General features: G+C 38.5%; 1 protein-coding gene across 4 annotated transcripts in view; it reads left to right on the plus strand.

Annotated features, from left to right (window-relative positions):
* Positions 1-18,809, plus strand: part of SMG6 (SMG6 nonsense mediated mRNA decay factor) — a 192,648-nt gene that overhangs the window by 19,009 nt on the left and 154,830 nt on the right. The window lies entirely within an intron of this gene.

Here is an 18,809-nt window from a genome sequence, read left to right on the forward strand (position 1 = left end):
CTAGTAAGTTTTAGTGAGGAGGTAGATTCACAGATAAGAAATCCGCAAATTATGAAGGCTGACTGTATTGTGCTAAATCTCATGAGGGAGATATGCATTGGGTACCGTGAAAGTACAGGGAAAGGACGTGGTCCAATCCTGGCAGAGGCATGAGTTGTAAAGAAAAGGAGAGCAATTGGAGAAGACTTCCTGGAAAATTTAACTAGGCATAGTGAGAAGACTGTTTAAAGTAGAAGGAACAGTGTGAGCAAAGACGGAGGAGGCGAGACACAGCACAGGGTTTACAGGATACTTAAAGCTGTGGTCATTTGGAGGATAATGTGAGAAAGTTGGAGTGGTACAGAGACTAAGTCTTACACTGGAACCACTTTCTTATTTGGTACTTGGTTTACATGGCTGGTTACAGTAATGATCTGATCCATAACTTTATTTCCCAGATTATCTACCAGATGTCTTTAGACAGTTGGTTGGTTCAAATCAAGATCTGCCTGTTATGTTCAGTGGGCTTGTCCCATATAGTACACTTCTGGATTCTGGTTATAATTTGTTTCTGGAATTTCTTATTGTTTATCGTCATGTCTGTATTGTTAATTCAACAAAAGAAGTACTACATTCATTAAATTTGGTAGGGTGGACGATGACAGAATTTTTTCGCTCCATGGCTTGCCGATTAAAATTTGTGGGCTGCTTTTAGTGCTTTAGGCATTCTCAAACATGGTGTCCTGGTTGTTAGAGAAATCGCCAATGGCTTTAAGTAGGGCAAAGCTTTTTACTTTTCATTTTCACATTATTGCTTTTAAAAATTTACAAGGTCAACACTTACTGCAAAAAAATTAAAAATGCAGATAATATATTTTTACCACCTAGAGATAATCACTATTAACATCTTAGGGTATGTGCTTCCTGCATGTTTATAAAGGGCACAGCATTTAAATTGGAAATGTCTAATGCCCGTTAACCTGAGAAATCAGAAGAAAAAAATTCATGCCTAAGTGTTAACCCAGAATCTGGTTGGAAAAGTGGTATTCTAATTTGTTAGGTCAACACAGTTATCTGTATCTTGCTGTTTATCAAAGTAGCACAATTAGAGTGACACCATAATGTCCTCCCTCTCATGCAATAAGGGAAACTTCTCAAGCCACATGAATAAGGAAGAATGAGTTCAAGAAAGGTTAGATATCAAATAGGACTGATTATTGTTTTGAAAGATTTGCATCTGAAAGGGTCCATTTCATGAGGACGCATCTTGGACTAGTGAAAAATTAAAGCATGAGTGATTCATGTGAGGCCCCTTGGGCATAGAAAGTTTGTGACTTCGGAAAGCTGGGTTTTAGGGAAGGTTTTAGGCAGCAGTGTTGGCATTGGCTTCTAGATCGGTGGGACTAGATGTCGAAAGATCTAGTAGAAGAGTGATTGCGTTTTTTAAATATTTTAATTAAAGAAGTATTTTTGACTAAGTAATACAAATACATAATAATATTAATGGGACATTATAATTAATGTATGTGATTGTCTCCTTTTTCTTACAGTATTAATGGTATATCACATACATTGTTATTCACCTTTGCTTTTTTTTTTTTTTTTGCCTCCTCATATTACTATTAGACTTGAGAGATCCTTCCATGAGCGATTATCTGCAAGTCCATTGTATCTCTTTAGAGATTGGCTGGATAGCTTTCATTAATTTTATCCTGCATCTTATTATGTCAGAGGCAGGATAGTGCAAAAGTTAACAGCTTGGGCTTTGGAAAGTCCTAGTTTAAGTCCTAGTTTTATCAGTTATCAGCTGTGAGATTTTGGGCATTTTCCTTAACCTGGTAGAACTTTAGTTTCTTCATCTGTAAGACGGTGATAATTATAGACTAAATGAGATAATATATGTAAAGAAGAATGAGTGGCATATGGTCACTTCTTATATATTGGCGGTGGTAGTTATTTACATAATTTTTGTTAAATAATTTTTTAAGATATTGGGTTTATTTTGCAATTTTCGCTGTCACCCATGTGACCAAAGTGAACAATTAAAATGAACAGTGTGAATGGTACTTCACAAACTGATAGCCCACTGTCTAAATGCAGACCTGTTTTGTTTGAGTTTTGTTTAATAATGAAAATTTTCAAACACTCAGGAAAATCATATAATGAACCTCCATATACTTGTCACTCATATCAACAGTTATCAAGATTTTTCCACATTTATTTCATTTTTTCCTACCCCCGGCTCCCATGGAAGTATTTTAAAGCAAACTTTATATATCACATCATTGCATCCCTAAATATTTCACTTTCACACACACCTTTTAAAATATAAGGAATATTTTTTTATGTACCATAATGCCATTGCCATGCCTATCTTTGGCATCATTCATGATCTGATCCATAACTTTATTTGCCAGATTATCTACCAGGTGTCTTTAGACAGTTGGTTTATTCAAATCAAGATCTGCCTGTTATGTTCGATTGTTTTGTCTAAGTCTCTTTTAACCTATTTTCCTGTAGAATTCCCACATTCAGGATTTGTCTCTCTGTTTCCTGGTGATGTCATTTAACCTGCCTCTCTATCCTCTGTATTCCAGTGAGAGTTAACTCTAGAAATTTGGTTAGATTCAGGTCCAGCCTTTTTGGCTAGAGTACTTCATAGATGGTACTGTGTGCCTCATTTTGCACTGTGTTAGGTGGTGTCTGATTATCTCATTTTGAATGATACTAAGACTAATCAGATGGTTCACATGGTACAGATAGTGGGTTTTTGTTTGCTTTATTTTAAAATTTCATTCAGTTGCCAACTTATTCACACACACACACCACACACATCAAGATCCGGGAGCAATTTGCAAAGCAAAGTAGCAGCTACCCCCTTTTAAAGGGATTTGTGATCTTTAGCTTGCCACCAGCCTCCACAACTCTCCTGTACTTATACATTGCTCACTTGTATCACCTTGGTGGACATCTGATTTTGCAATTTGTCCTTTTAAAGTGCCACCAAAGTAGGTTATTGCAGTCAAGGTTTTTAAGAAGTATTTGAGTTGTTTCTCAGAGATTCTGTTTAAGATTGGCAAGTACCCTCAAACATGCCTGGCTTTGGGCACAGAAAAGTGTCTTAATCATTGGGCCGTAGATGTTTTGCTGGGATTCATGAGACATAGTTGTTGGTGTTGACCCAGAAACTAGTTAGCAGTATGCCCTGCTACCAGGCTCACTCTGTCTGCTGTCCAGTAGTAAGCCTAAGGAATCTGAAGGTATCACTTCGGTTTCCTAACAGAAGTTGTATCTCTGGGAATTGAGGGCTATGTACAGAGCTCTAGGACAGATTCTTTCCTCAACATCCTGTTGCAACAAAACTTGGTAAGAAGTGAGAAGTTATACTGCTAAGTATGCGAACTGAAAAACGTCAGGCTATGTTCTGGTAAATTTTGAATTCCACTCACCAAACCAGTTGGTTAGAAATAAACTTATCTTGTCTCATGTAGTTTTCCTTATCCCCAGGCTTTTAATAGTTACCTGAAATCTTTGGCAGAGTGAGAACTTTGTTTCCTTGGATTTGAGAATCATAATTTCTGCCTGAAATTTTACATGCTGCCCCTGCTTGAATCTCTTGTGTCCATGTTTCCATGTCGGGTTGTTCCCCCCCCCCCCGCCCCGCCCCCCCGCCTTGAGGCTGTGCTATAAGTTGAGAATGATAAGTTTCTTTCTGACTCTGAATATATGACTCTATGAGGCTGGATAGTATATAAATATTTTTTTTTTCAAAAGTCCAGCAAAGTAAAATAAACATTGACCAAGAAAGGAGCACAGCTTCACTGTGGGAAACCCAAGTCAGATGGCCTATAGCATAGAGCTTTCACATGCTCAACTTGTTATATTTGCCTGAAGGCTTTGTGTGTGTGTGATGCATGTGGCATTTTCTTCAGATCCATCATTTGCTTTGCTTTTCAGTGCCCCTTGCATAGTTCGTGCACCTGATCTGCTGCTGCTGCCACCACCACTATACTGAAAAGAAAGCTGTAAAGTGTGGGTGGTACACATCTAATGCCTCCACCTTTCCCTCACTCCTCCCCACACCCTCTATGAACACAACTGTAGGTGAGAGCATGGTTTTACAAGGCCAGCTTCCTTAGGCAAGATGACTTGCCTTGTACTGGAGTGAGCTCCAATTCCTAGAGTTGTATCATGAACCTTTAGGTTGGCAATTCCAAAATTAGTGCCATTATGAAGCTCAAAAAAGCTTTTGGCCTGATTGTCTCTGGATAACATAAGCATTGATTTAATCTACAGTAATAGAGAAGAATTGAGTCTCGATACTAGTAGGTAAATGTTTTATCTGTGGTAATTCCATCCTTTCATTGCCCCATAATTGTATAATCATAGAGAAAGTTAGCTAATATTTTGGCCTCATAAATATAAAAAGTCTATATCTGTAAGGTGAGCACTGTGCAGTTTTTCAGGGTTGCTGTGGGGATTATATTAACTTCATGTCATTAATATAGCCTTTTACTTTTATAAAGTAGTTTGCAGTATGTACCTCATGTCATACTCTTCCACCCTGGAAGCTGTTTGAAAATATTCTATGAACTGAGGCTTGTGATGACAGGTGTTCAAAAAAGACTCTATAGGAAAAGGCTACAGATTGCATTTCCTTTTCTTAGGCCATAAGAAACAGCTTGGTGAGATTACTCTCAAAGTTTGACCAGGACTGAGTTTTTTGGCTATTGTAATGTGGAAATGTGCTATGAGGAGGAGACCCCTCAACAAGCAAATACTGGGGCTTCCTTGTCTTGATCATTGCTGGACTCTTGGGCTGGTGCCTTTCTTTGTCTCTTTGTGGTTGGTAGTGAGTGGAAGTTCTCAAAGTACATTGGCCCTACCTACAAACCTTAACGCCCCATATGACCTCGGTCACCAAACCACTTCAGGGCTTTATTTTTATCCTAGCCGTTTTGTTTCAAGATGTGAGGTTGGTTTCTTTCCTCTAACAGAGCAAAGTTCTCTGAGGGAAGAAACAGTGCCAGGGTGCAGTTGAGGCTGGTTAAACATCAAAACCACACTCTTCATGTTTCTGGGCTTAAGACGTGACATAAGCCATGCTGCAAACACCAGCTTCCACACTGAAAAAACCTCATCAGATATTCATTTATTTTTTTGTGTTTGTTTTGTTTGTGTTTTTAGACAAGTAAAATGTGGAGGAAGAAGTGTACTTGCTCATTCTTCTTTACCTAGAAATCTAATTCCAAGAATGGACACTTTTTTAAAATCCAGTATTTCCCAGCTTCAGGTTTTTCATCTTCCCCAAGGGTGTTGATGAGAACTCTCACAACTCACCAGGTCTCAGGAAACCAGATTACCAGCATATCCGGTTCGCGTGCATGTGTATATTCTGTGTTACCCGCAGGCCACTTTCCACCCCACGTGACCTTTAGTTACCATCCGGAAAGTCAGGACCCAGATACCAGTCAGAATTTCCAGGCTTTGGTTTGGTTTAGACATTTTAGAAAATGTTAACAGTAGTAATTTTAAAGAGACTTTGTGAGTGGCACGCATGGCGGGTAGGAAGTAATATATCCTGAAGGGAGAGGGAAAGACAGTGCCTGTGTTTTTTCCAGTAACATGTTTGAAAATGAACATTGAGAAGAAAACTTGTGACTGAAATGCACTGAGGAGGAGTGGAGATGAGAGAGCTTTTTAATTAATCAAAAGTCAAATATGTGTCCCAAGTATTAGGTTTTAAGGCTAAATTCTGAAGCTCTTATTTTATTTTATTTTTTAATTTTTAAAATTAAGTTTATTGGGGTAACATTGGTTAATACAATTATATAATTTTCAGGTGTACATTATCATTTGACATCCATATATTCTATTGTGTGTTTTCTACCCAAAGTCCAGTTTCTGAAGCTCTTATTTTATTAACTTAAATTTATAGTATACATTTTTGGAGTTGTTTATAATGTGCTCCATCACATTTAATTTGAATCAGCATTTCAATATAAACAGACTGTTAAGAGTCAGGTAATACTCTAGGACAGGGGTAGATGAAGTCTGCCAGTGGCCTGCAAGCTAGGAATGGTTTATTACATTCTTATGTAAAGTGCTTAAAAAGAAGAACATGTAACAGAGATATAGATGGCCCATAAAGCCAACACTATTTACTGTCTGACCCTTTACAGAAAAAGTTTACCCACTACCGTTCTAGAAGCTCTGAAGGGTGAAGGCAGTTAATGTGGAAGTCCTTCACTTAGGACATTATTTGTCAATGAAGGTGTTACTGCCTTTTGAGGGGAGTTACTTCATTTTGTGGACCTGCCTGCCACCTCAGGATGTTCAGCATTCCTGGCCCCACCCACTAGATGCCAGTAGTGGCCCACACGCATATATTTCCAAGCACTTCCTGAGAGGGTCGATACTATGCCGGCTGAGATGAGGAGCTTGATGAAATCAAAAAAACCTTGTTACGGTTTCCTTCTTCATTTCCTCTCAGAGAAACAGACTTGGGATTTGGCTCTTCATGGCAAAGGGATCAACCATAGTGAGAGAATTCAAGTAGCCAGTGAAATAGGAAGAGTTTTCAGTGGGGTAGAATATAAAGGTTGTAAGGAGACCATTAAATCAATGTGTTTGTTGCTTGTTCCCCAATTTCAAGAATTGTTGAGATAGATGGAGAGTTTGTTTTGATATTGCCTGTGATTTGAAAAGCGCATTCCTCTTTACGTGAGAGGAAGAGTGGACATTTTTGGTCCTAATGTCCTGATGATTTTGAGATCTGTGGGAATCTGTATGGTGTACTTGAGAGACTTGTTCAAAGCCAATATAAAGATGTAGTTTTGGCATCTCATGAATAACCTGATCTTCAGAATTGGAGGCTAGAGAATTTTCCAGCCTGGGAGAGTTGACTGAGGAAAGTCCTCCTTTGGCTCCTTACCAAGTTAGACAAGGGAGCAATCAGCTGCTGAGTTCCAGCCAACCGGAATGTATGTGAGGGTGTACTATAAATCGTCCCTTAGGATCCAGCTCCTAGTCTGTGAAGTGCCTTCCAAATAAGAATGAGACCCTTACACTGGCTCCTTCTTGTTGTCAGTCTGCAGCTGCAGATGGAGTAGAGTAGTGAGGTGATGTTACTGTGAGAGCAGCTCACTTTGTATAGTAACGTACTGTACCAATCCTTTTGTTTTCCCCATGTTGCCTTTCTCACCAATTTCCTATATTGGTTTTTGTTTCTGACTATACTCTTGTGGGAGATGAATTCATAATTCTGTCATTCTGAAATCCCTCTCTACTCTTAAAGGTTCCACAGTTTTATGTGTCTACTCTAAGATAAAGAATATGAAATAGTTGTATTTTTGGCTTGTGATCTTCCCCCAGTCGGCAGACTGTTTGTTTGTCTCCAGGGGGAAACTTTGGGTTTTTCCCCTCTTGGAAGCCTTTCAGTTTACTCACAAATATTTAATATTGAAGTTACTGCTTAGTTTTGTTTTCCCAAGTATTAGTATATAGACTCTTCAGACCAGAAGGAGCTTAAAATACTATTGCGACTCCTTCTGATTCTTGAGTGTCTATAAAATATTTACCACACATTTTTATTTTTAAGAGCGTCAGTGATTTTTCCAGTTGTTTGTCTTCTATTTATACATGGATTCAAAAAATTTATTGAACATTTACCATAGGAATCACAAGGCATCTCTCCTACCGTGTCATTCATACCTAGAACCATCAGAGAGCTCTGTGCCTAGGTGACATGTTGGTCCCTAGGAGTATTGCTTTCACTGAATTATACTGAATAATAATAAAAAAGCCTAGGGAATTATTGCTATTTGCATCATACAGTATCTTCTTGGTGGAAACTCAGGAAAATTTCTGCTTTTAGTATCAGATAATCGTGCTGTGTGGTGGTGTTTTTTTTTAGCCTCACGCACATTTATGAATTTGTTATTCAGAAAAATGATTTTAATTGTTCCAGAGGTGAGACCTGAACTTGTAACTTCCTTTAATAAGTTGTGAAGGCATGCATTTTGTGTTGTGTCCTTACTACTAGTGACCTCTAACCTTTTTCTCTTTGGCTCTTCTTTCTTGTTTTTAATTTATCTTGCAGTACAGTATTTACCTTTGTATTTTGCTTTAAGGGGTTTCACAGTTTTATATGGGCATCTTCCTCTTTTTCTTGCTTATTCAGTTGTAAAACTCTTTCTCAGGTTAGCTAGACATCTCTGAAGGGATCATACGTTTCCCTGTCCCCATTCAGGTTGTTTCTATAAATATTTAGTGAATACTTTTATATGTTAATCATTATTCTTGGCACTGCACATAGAAAGGTAAATGATATTGGTTCTTCCCTCAATGATACAGTTCAAAGTCTAGTAGGAAAAATGGATATGTAAATAAATACTTGCTATAAAGTGTTCCAAGTATAATAAGAGAAATAATGTACACCGTACAGAGGTAATACAGATGAGGAAGATATTAACTTTGGATGAACAGGGAAAGCTACTTAGAAAGGTGATCTGTCCTTAATTTTGAAGGGTGAAAGAAGTTCTTTAGCTAAATTTGGGTAGCAAACTTTCTGGCCAAAGGAACAACATGGATAAAAACATGTGGTTAGAAACTCTTGAGTGGTTGCTTCTGAGAGTCCTAGCCAAGAGTCTATCATTAGAATTTCTTAGGCCATGGTACAGATGTCCACATTGACACTGTCTAATCGGTCTGCTAGAACTGAAGATTTATCGCAAAGTAGATATTTCTGGGCTTTTGATTTGGCCTAAGCTTAAAAATGGATCCTTCAAATAGTCCTTCTCTGCTTTATTTTATGCATTAGTAGAGGTTGAGTCATCCTAAAGTCATGCCTTCCATCATTCTGGGAAGCTTTCTGAGCCAAGCCCAGCTTGGCTTAGGAATAAGTTATGTTTTCTGTTGTAACCATTGGCAATAAGTCCTATTCTTGCCTTTCACATGCACAGTAGGACTACAGCTGCTGAAGCATATGGGAGAGAGGAGCTGTGATATAATACCCTCTGTGGATTTGCATTTTTCTGGATTGTTCCTTTCTTGGTGAAGATGTAAAACCTTAGTCTAATGAGATTTTGAGCTGACTTGTGCTACAAATCTTTGAAATGCTAGGTCCTAATTTTAAAGCAAACTGTGTGTAAGTCATTTGACATTCTCTCTAAGGAATTTCTTTGGCAGATAGGCCTTTAGGCTTCTGGACAGATCTGTAAAACACTATGGCTTTTAAAATACTTTGAAGTGACGTATATCAAAAGGTTGAATAAAGCACTAATAGATGCCATTTACTGCTAAGAAGCTGTCCCTTCTGGCTCTTGTAGACTAGGAGTCACATATTCGGGATTATATTCCTACTTTTTTTATTATTTCCATGAACACATTTTTTAATCTCTTTCCGTGGTTTACATCTGTAAAATAGATATTTAGTCTAAATCATCAACAGATCTGGTATTTAACACTAGTGTAGCTTTCTGCACCTAGACAGAGCTTTCTGCCCTAAACTTTTAGCACAGTCACTTTCATTTTTACCACCTCAGAGTTAGAATATTGGTGAAGGTTAGGGCATGTGTGGCAAAGAGTAATGTCTATAGAATAAGTTTTTTGTGAAACAGCAGAAAAAGTTGTGGTAATTACAATATTATATATATATATAGAAAAATATACATACCAAAGCCATACAGGTTAACAAATTGTCATAAACTAAGCATACTTTGTAACCAGCAGAATGATTGATTTTTGATCTGTGTCACTTTCTTCTCTTTTTAACTCTAAACTCAGATTTTTCCTATACCTTTAATAGTAACAATGACAAGGATAGAGCACCCTGAATAAGTTAGGAAGTTAATGCTAATGATTTTCCTGCTTTCTGGTATGCCTGAAATTGATTTTCTTTGTTGAGAGAAGATAAGAAGAATGAAGAGGAGAATTGGATCAAAGAGATTTAAGGGTGTTTTCTGTCTTTTGAACTAGGTATTTTGGGTCTGGGAGCCAGCACAGAAAAGATATGACTGACAAAAGTCTAGATGGAAGCAGGTCTTGCCTCCAGTCACAGTGAAACTGAGTCTCTCACCAAAAGTGCTGTGGTTTTTGGCCTTAATGTTGAACTATTTAGCTGCGGGGGGGGAAAGTGACATCATGGCCTGCCTGCTTCCGGAGATGCTTGGGTCCAGCTAGGGTGTGAAGTCCCACCAGATCTACACTACCATATTTATAGCCTTGTCTTTGGTGTCCAGGTGTATGCCAGGCTCTACTAGGTCATGTTGTCTGTCCATGTGTATTCTAACAGTTTTCTTTTTCTGCCGCTAGCTGCCAGTGAGGTAGAGGTGCCTCTGTTGATAAAGAACAGATACAGAAGTTCACATCCAAACCTGAATAACCATTTTTAACTTGAAACACTTTTCCTAGGAGTTGATGCACTAGAATCCTTCCCTTATTTGGTGCCTTGCTTAAATCTGAAGCTTGTATAAGGTTGCCAGAGCTCCCTGTATGCTGGTTATTTGCTTTTTGGTGCCCACAGCGGAGTGGTTTGTGAAACCTTATTTGCGACCACATCTTTCTTAAACCGAAGCTTTGTTCTCCTTTGGGTTCTTAGATTAGTTCTTATTCCTCCCTTTGTTGAGAGATTGAGGGGTTTTCCTGTATTATAGTAGGTAGGAGGTATGTTTTCAGATATATTTTTGTGGACTATGCACAATCCTTTAATGATAGTGTATGAATACACATATTCTTTGACTCGAACTATTTCCTTATTAATCAGGCAGATTGTGGATTTATCAAGAAAAACGTCAGGGATTTTATTAGTTTTATTGCTCCTGTTCTAATGTTAGGGAAAACAAGCTTTTGTTCACTTTTCTCTTTATTCTCTTATGTCTGGCATTATTCTGGGGTACATTGTTAAGTGCTTCCACTGACTTGCATGATATGATCTGAACTGGAAGTATCTGTTTCCCTTAATCTGCAAGACTTCTCAGTTGGTTTGGCCTAGTGGTCTCAGTGAATGATAGCTGGGACCATTGGTGGGTTTTTGCTTGGGGTTGCTTTAGCTTTTGGCCTTTATAAATGTGCTCAGTGTCTTTCTTGGTTCTGCCGTAAAGGTTGCCCTTTTTAAAAGTGAAAGATTAAGAGCTCAGACTCTGGTGCCAAACTGCCTACATTGACCTTAAGGCAAATCACTTAACCTCTCTGTGTTCAGCTTCCTCATCTGTAATATAGAAATAATCGTAGTACTTACTTCACAGGATTGTTACGGGGTAAAAGCGTTAATAAACATAATACAATTAAAATAGTGCCTTACACGTGGAAAGTGGTATAGAAGTTTTTACTACTATTATTAAGGTGGTTAAGTATGACACACTTATTTTGTCCAGCTGGAAAAACTGAATAGAGCCCTTAATGTCTGAATTGTATCTGATTAGCTTGGAGTGCTTTTAACTCCTAAAGCACAGACCCAGCCCTGTAAATTTAACTGGTCCTTAGTTGGGGGCTGCCCCCAAGCTTTTGAAAAGTGCAGTCCAATAGTTAAAATCAGGTGTTAGGCTACACTGCCCACACTGTGTGGATTATATAGCTGGGCACAAGAGTAGAATACTAGATAGGTTTTTCCAATCCTTTGCTCCCATGGCTGCACCTTATTTGTGCTTCAGAGTGTATCTTTTGCTCCTACCATATGGCAAGACAGAAATTGTAAAAATATGAGTTTTATAATTTTTGGAGCCAACTCTCACATTAAGCTCTCTCGTCATCCACTCATTTATTACTTATTGATAATTCCTTTGTCCTGGGATATCAAAATGAATCATTCACTAAAGGATCACAGTCTAGAGCTGTGCCGACTGATATGGTAGCCACTAGTTATATGTAGCTATTTAAATTAATTAAAATGAAATAAAATGAAAAATTCAGTTTCTCAGTCACACTAACCACCTGTCAAATACTCATTACCCACATGTGGCTAGTAACTACTGTATTGGTCATTAAAGGTAATGAACATTTCTAACATCATGGAGAAGTTCTATGGACAGAGCTGGTCCACAGACAGACATGTATGTCTATAATTAAGGTGTACCGTGTTACCTACTATCACAGAGGTATATGAAATATTCTCTGAGCCTTGAGGATAAAGTGTGTGACTCATTCTGGAGGTAAAGGGTTAGAAGAGGTTTAAGCAAGGAAAGTATGACCTTATTAGATTTAGAAAGTAAATTAGAAGGCAGTAGAAAGAACATGGTGAATTTAGGGTGCCTCAAATAACTTTTTTTGCTGAAAGGTAGGCTATATCAGCAAGGAGGCAAGAAAGGCTAGACTAGACTAGAAAGGCTATTTGTTCACCAACTATTTATTGCTTACATACTATGGGCCCACTCTGGTGACCAAAATATGCAAAGTCCTTGCTCTCATGGTATGTGTGCATGTATGTGAGTGTATAAATTGATGTTAAGTGCTATAAACATAGGATAAACTAGAGCAGTGGTTCTCAACCTTTGCTTCACAGTACTATCACTGGGAACTTTTAAAAATCCTGATGCCCAGGTCTCACCTCCATGTCCAATTAAATGGAAACCAGGCATATGTTTTTATCTTTTTTTACTCTGCCAATTTTCTTTAAAAACATCATGGACATCTTTACATATCAAAACATATAGATTTAATTCATTTTTTAAATTAAATTTATTGGGATGACGTTGGTTAATAAAATTATATAGGTTTCAAGTGTACAATTCAATAATATATTATCTGTATATTGCATTGTGTAGTTACCACCCAAAGTCAGATCTTCTTTCACCATATATTTGATCCCCTGTACCATAAGTATTTTAAAAAGATTTGCGGGCAAATCTAATATGCTGTAAAGTTTGGGGATTACTGAGCTAAAGAGTAAATACACTGGCCCCTGTGTAGGGAGCATGCTTGATATATTCGAGCAACAGGAGGCAACAGGAGTGGTGGAGGGTGATTATTATTACATCAGCCTTTTGGAGGCCATGGTAAGGACTTTGGCTTTTATTCTGACGTTAACTGTGGAGTCTTCTTATCCAGTCTCTTGGGCTGGAATGTAGCAGATGGAACTGCTGTTACTCAAGATCTGAATCCTTAAGTCCTGATAGAACTCTGTTTTTATTTGAATACCTTTGTCTGGGTTTTACCAAAGTCCCCTCTAGAAAGACATAGATTTAAATTCTTAAAATTAGTGATAAGTATGTTATTTCCCTATAGCGTTAACATTAGTACTGCCCTATTTTTCTTGTGTTTTTTGTGTGTATTGCCTAGGTCTTATATTTAATCACAGTCAAATCTATATATTTTAATAGGTTCTTCAACAGTCACTTAGCTGAATATGTACTAAGTACCAAACACCGTGCTGGGCCATTTAAAAATATTATTGAAAGAAAATAAGACCAAATTACCTCTAAAAATGAAATTAGTGTTTCATTTAGTTTGAGTCTTTTTCTCAAGACATACCGGGTTCTGGGCCACTGCTGGTCAGTTACTTAGACCTAAAACCACTGGTACTTAGGAACAGGTATCATAATTGTCTGAGTGTGGAATGATTCCATTATCTTCCCTTTCTTCTCTGTCTCCACTGCCATTGGATGATTGCATCAGCTTCTGGCCTCCACACATATGACCACTCCCACCAAAAAAAAAAAAATTTTTTTTTTTTCCATATTGTAGATAGAATGTCCTTTTAAAATGGAAGTTTGCTCATGTCACTGCCCTGCTCTAAACCCTTCAGTGGCTTTCATTGAGATCACATTCTAACAAGGACTTCTACAACTTGGCCCAACCTGTTTCTCTAGCCTCCCTCTTGCAAAAATCACTACTTACCTGGCCATGCCATTCTCTAATGTACTACTCTTGGGACCATCACACATGCTGTTCCCTTGGCTTCTGACACTCAAGAATGACTTCTACCCCCTCTAAAACCTATTGATTATTTACCTTCAGTTTCATCTCAAAGATCTCTTGCTCTGGAGATCTCTGATGCTCCTATTATGGAAATACACAGCATCCTACACTTTACTAGTCATAGTACTTTATAATTGTGTCACCCAGAGAGCAGGGATTATCTCTGCCTTGTTCATAGTTTGTGCAGTGTTGTACATAGAAGGCAATGAGTAAGTTTTTGTTGAATGAATAAATGAATAAGTGGAAAGAGTGTGAGAAGGACCACACCATCCTCACACTCTGTCAACCCATTCATTTATAAGATAGGTTTGAGCTTGTTGTGTCTTTGGAGAACTATTTTTTGGTTGCCCACCTGATCACTGAGTGGGAGATTTAGCCATTTCTCTTCTCTCTCTTTGTGCAATACAGACACAGGGTCTACCAGCTCCCCTACTTTTGGAGTGGATGGACATGAGAGTTCTCAGGCACTGAGAGAGATGAGTCAGAAAGAAGAGTCATTCAGAAAGTAACTCAGTCAGAGCAACAGTGTTGCCCTTTGGCTGAACTTTCTCTGTATACCTGGAGATGCTAAACTAGTGGCACTTCTGAGCTGGTTGCTATAGATTGTCAGACTACAGCACAGGGAGTCATAAACCTTAATCTGTACTTTTCCTTGATTGGAGTTGTTTGAGGGAAATGTCCAGGGGCCCTCAGGCCTAAGTGAAATCTTTATTGGGCTGGTTATGTTCTGTTTCCACCTGGTCACTTAACCCTATAGTGGTTTCCAAGGTAAAAACCTAGAGTGCCCTATATATATTTCTATGTAGCCTTTGAGGTGTTCGAGTTCAACAGCTGTGAGAGCAGCCGTCTTGGCATTTTTTTTTTTTTCCTGATGCTATCATAGAATATGCTCAGAAGCTGGCAAGAAGGGTTAAATTTAGTTAGAATTATACATTTGTGGCCTTTTAGACTTGGAAGAAACCCTGTAGGTTGGTGAGATGGTAAGAAGGAGGAAGGTATCAGAATATCCAGAGAGGTGGGGGTTCAATTAAACCAGTGGTCCTAAACCTTTTTGGCACCAGGGACTGTTGCTCCTATGAGAATCTAATGCCTGATGATCTGTGGTGGAGCTGAGGCTGTGATGCTAGCGCTGGGGAGCGGCTGCAAATACAGATGAAGCTTCACTAGTTGGTCCACTGCTCACCTCCTGCTGTGCAGCCCCCTTCCTAACAGGCCATGGACCAGTACTGGTCTGTGACCTGGGGGCTGGGGACCCTGGTATTAAACCACACTTCTGTTCACTACCGCTCTTTACCTCTCAGCCCATGAGAATCGTGAGAATCATTGCTGTTTATAACAAATGTGTGTGGTAGACCTTAAGTGTTGTACAGGTAGAAACATTTTTGATCATTGATATTATAGATGAGCCCAGGTATCAAACTTTTTCTGTAAAAGGCCGCGTAGTAAATATGTTAGGCTTTTGTGCCATACACTCTCTACTGCAGTTACTCAGCTCTGCCTTTATAGGGGGGAAAATAGCATAGACAAAATGTAAACAAGCAAGTGTGTCTGTGTTTCAATAGAAGTTTATTCATAGACAATGAAATTTAAATTGGGTGCATCGTGAAATAGTCTTTTGAATTTTTTGAACCATTAAAAAATATAAAATCCATTTGTAGCTCATGGGCCATACAGAAAACCAGTGGCAGGCTAGATTTGACTGTTGGGCCCTAGTTTGCTGACCCATGATCTAGCCCTGCTGACCTAAGTCTGGCTGTCTTTCTGAATTACCCGGAGACCTTTTAAAAATGCCGATTCCCAGTCCTCTTCCACCCCGCCCCCTGGCCCAAGGATTCTGATTCTGTAGGGCTGGGGAATTTGTATTTTTTTTTTTTTTACAAAAGCTCTTGTGATGCACACTTCAAGAGCTATGGAATCACTGACACTGATCTCACTCAACCGTCTCATTTTATAGATGATGTGACTTGCCAGTAGATATATAGCATATAAATGGCAAAACCAAAATTCGAACCCAGGACTTCGACTCTAAGATGGGGGTCTTTGTTATACTATTCTGTCCTACTCCTTCCCCCCAATAAATAAATGAGCAATAAATATAGAAGAGTCACAACATTGTGGTTCCTTCCTTTCTTTATACCTAATGCCATTTTCCCTCCTGAGAGCCTGCCAGGTACTCTAAGCTCGGCTGTCCCTCTCTGCTTGCTGGCTGGGTTTTCTGGAGTTGACTGCTAATTTGATATTTAGTCCAGTTTCCCTCCAGTTTGCCGGCTTTAAGTAGGAGAGATAATGAAATAATAGCCAGTAAATTGCTTTAATGTAAGACTTTGTTGAGGCAGCACTAAGCTGCAGTGTGAGGGTGAAAGCTGCTGTTTCAAGGGGTGGAAGAGGTGGTTTTAAGAGGTATGTTTTACACTTGAATCCACTTGGCTCAGATCCAGCCATTTAAGTAGGACGTTGCTACATAGAACTTGTGCTTAATTAGAGCTAATTGAGCTGTCATCCTGCCCAGAACAAGTCAGGGGTAGAGAAACTAAAGGTGAGGAGTAATCACTATTCCTGCTCTACCTCAGCCTCAGTGTGGCTCTTTATATCCTAGAAAGAAGAATACTGAAAGTCCTAGTGAATAATTTTTATTTTTGCTGAATGATTATTGCATTACCAATAGGGTTCCACATTTTGTTTGCCAGCCCCCATGCCCCTCTCTTTATTGTCTCCTTAGATCTCACTTTCCACAAGACTTCCTGGTTGAGGGATAGTGACAGTAAGGAAAACATGGTGACCCTTGGCATCTTTATTAGCCCTCAGGCCTCTTAGGTTTTAGATCATAAATGGAAAGTTGACAAGTTGGTTTGATTTTGTTTATCTTGTTCTTGGACTATAAGTTCTTCGGCGTTGGGAACCCTGTCCTGCTGGTTTGCTCTTGACTGAGCCTGGCATAGGAGCCCAGGGATGAAGGTGAACCACATCACCTTTGTGCTCACGTTCTCCTTCACCTTGTGATCTCAGTGCTTTAGGGAGATGATAAATGGGCTTTGCGTGCATGCACTGGAAGTCCTGGACATTTACTAACAGGTATCATTAAAATTTAGTCTCTACCTATGTTGTCTCATATCTAAGAGGATAAAGCCCCCTTTTTAAAACACAGCGAGTGTTTTTTTAATACTTGGTATAGAAAAGTACTAACATTCCAGATGGTTAAATTAGAGGGTGATAATTTATGCTCCCCCAAACACTTGAAAAATGCACATTGGAATTCCTTTTGAGTGCTCTTACTATCTTTAAAATTATTTACATTTTAGAAATTCAGTTTTCCGCGCAACTATTTAGAAGCAGGAGCAACTATTTAGGAATTGAAATTGGGCATATTTCAGAATCTCCTCTTGTGTTGTATTTCTGCCTCTGAGAAGCTTCTTTCTCCTTCCTTGCTCCACAGTTCACAAAGCACTCAGGCAGCTCCAAGTGATAATTACCAGGGCTTGCATAAAACATTTCCTCAAATGCTTTAATTTTTATTATTTATTTTTGTCCTTTCAAACTCTTCAGAATGCTTTAATTTTTATTATTTATTTTCGTCCTTTCAAACTCTTCAGAATGCTTTAATTTTTATTATTTATTTTCGTCCTTTCAAACTCTTCAGAATGCTTTAATTTTTATTATTTATTTTTGTCCTTTCAGATCTGAGTTAGGTAATGTCAGTGTTGGAAATTGCATTTTACAGTTGAGGAATAACCCAAACTATTTTACTCATAATCCCATAGTTAATGACAGGACAGTTTATTGTGAGTGTCCAGAGACTTAGCCATCCATTAGTGTGTCTTTGTGGTCATTGCTTTTAGATGGTACAAATGGCTCAGGAGTCCATAGTGAATTGGTTTTGGACTTGAGATAAAGAGCCAGGAGCCCTTTAATAATTCTGGCACTGCCTCTCTGGGCTGTACCCAAGAAGCATTTTTAGTTTCTGGTGAACACTATGTAAATGTGCAAGAAAGATCTGGAGGCAGATAGTCTCACCATTGGAGGAGCAGCATTTTCTTTACCTGAGTGAGACATTTGAGTGTAGTGTTAAAAAACAAGAGTTTCGAAAGCGAAAGCCATTCCATCCATGGTAATCTGTTAGAGAGGGAGAAAGGTCAAACTAAGACTTTCCTTACTGTGGACTTGGTATCCATTAGGTTTTCCAAAAGTTCTGTCTCAGTACTAGCAGACTTCATATTGTTAAGCCCATACTGATCAACGTGTAACAAACCTACTTTCTCAGTTAATATGCCTTACCTCTCTAAAATGCATCTACTTTTTAAACTTCTTTCCTACTTGAAGTGTTGTTGGTGGCAGTAAAGAGAAACTACAGTTAACCCTTAAACAATGTGGAAGTTAGGGGAAGCAACCTCTCATACAGTCGAAAATCTATGTATGACTTCTGACTCCTCCAGAATTTAACTACTAATAGCCAGCTGTTAACTGGAAGCCTTACTGATAACATAGTTGATTAATACATGTTTCGTATGCTGTATGTATCATATTCTGTATTTTTACAATAAAGTAAGCTAGAGAAAAATGTTATTAAGAAAAACATAAGGATGAGGAAATACATTCATAGAATTTATTGAAAAAATCTGCATATAAAGTGGACCCATGCAGTTCAAACCCATGTTGTTCAAGGGTCAAGTATGTGTTTAGGGTGACAGAAACTTTCAGACTAAAAATAAAGCAGTGGTTCTCATTAAACAAGGTCAGGGGGGATGTGTGTATAGTTTGGAAAAGTTCCCAAAGATTCCATCATTCTCACTAATAGAAACACAATGTATTGAAATCCACTGTCTAATATATACAGTAAAATACGATAATAGCAAGTGCAAATTCGGGTTATTAAGTGGGCTCTATCTCCTACCCTAAGGGAAGGATCTTCAGGAAGTATA

The sequence above is a fragment of the Rousettus aegyptiacus genome, unplaced genomic scaffold, assembly GCF_014176215.1.
Source record: "Rousettus aegyptiacus isolate mRouAeg1 unplaced genomic scaffold, mRouAeg1.p scaffold_m13_p_6, whole genome shotgun sequence".
NCBI lineage: Eukaryota > Metazoa > Chordata > Mammalia > Chiroptera > Pteropodidae > Rousettus > Rousettus aegyptiacus.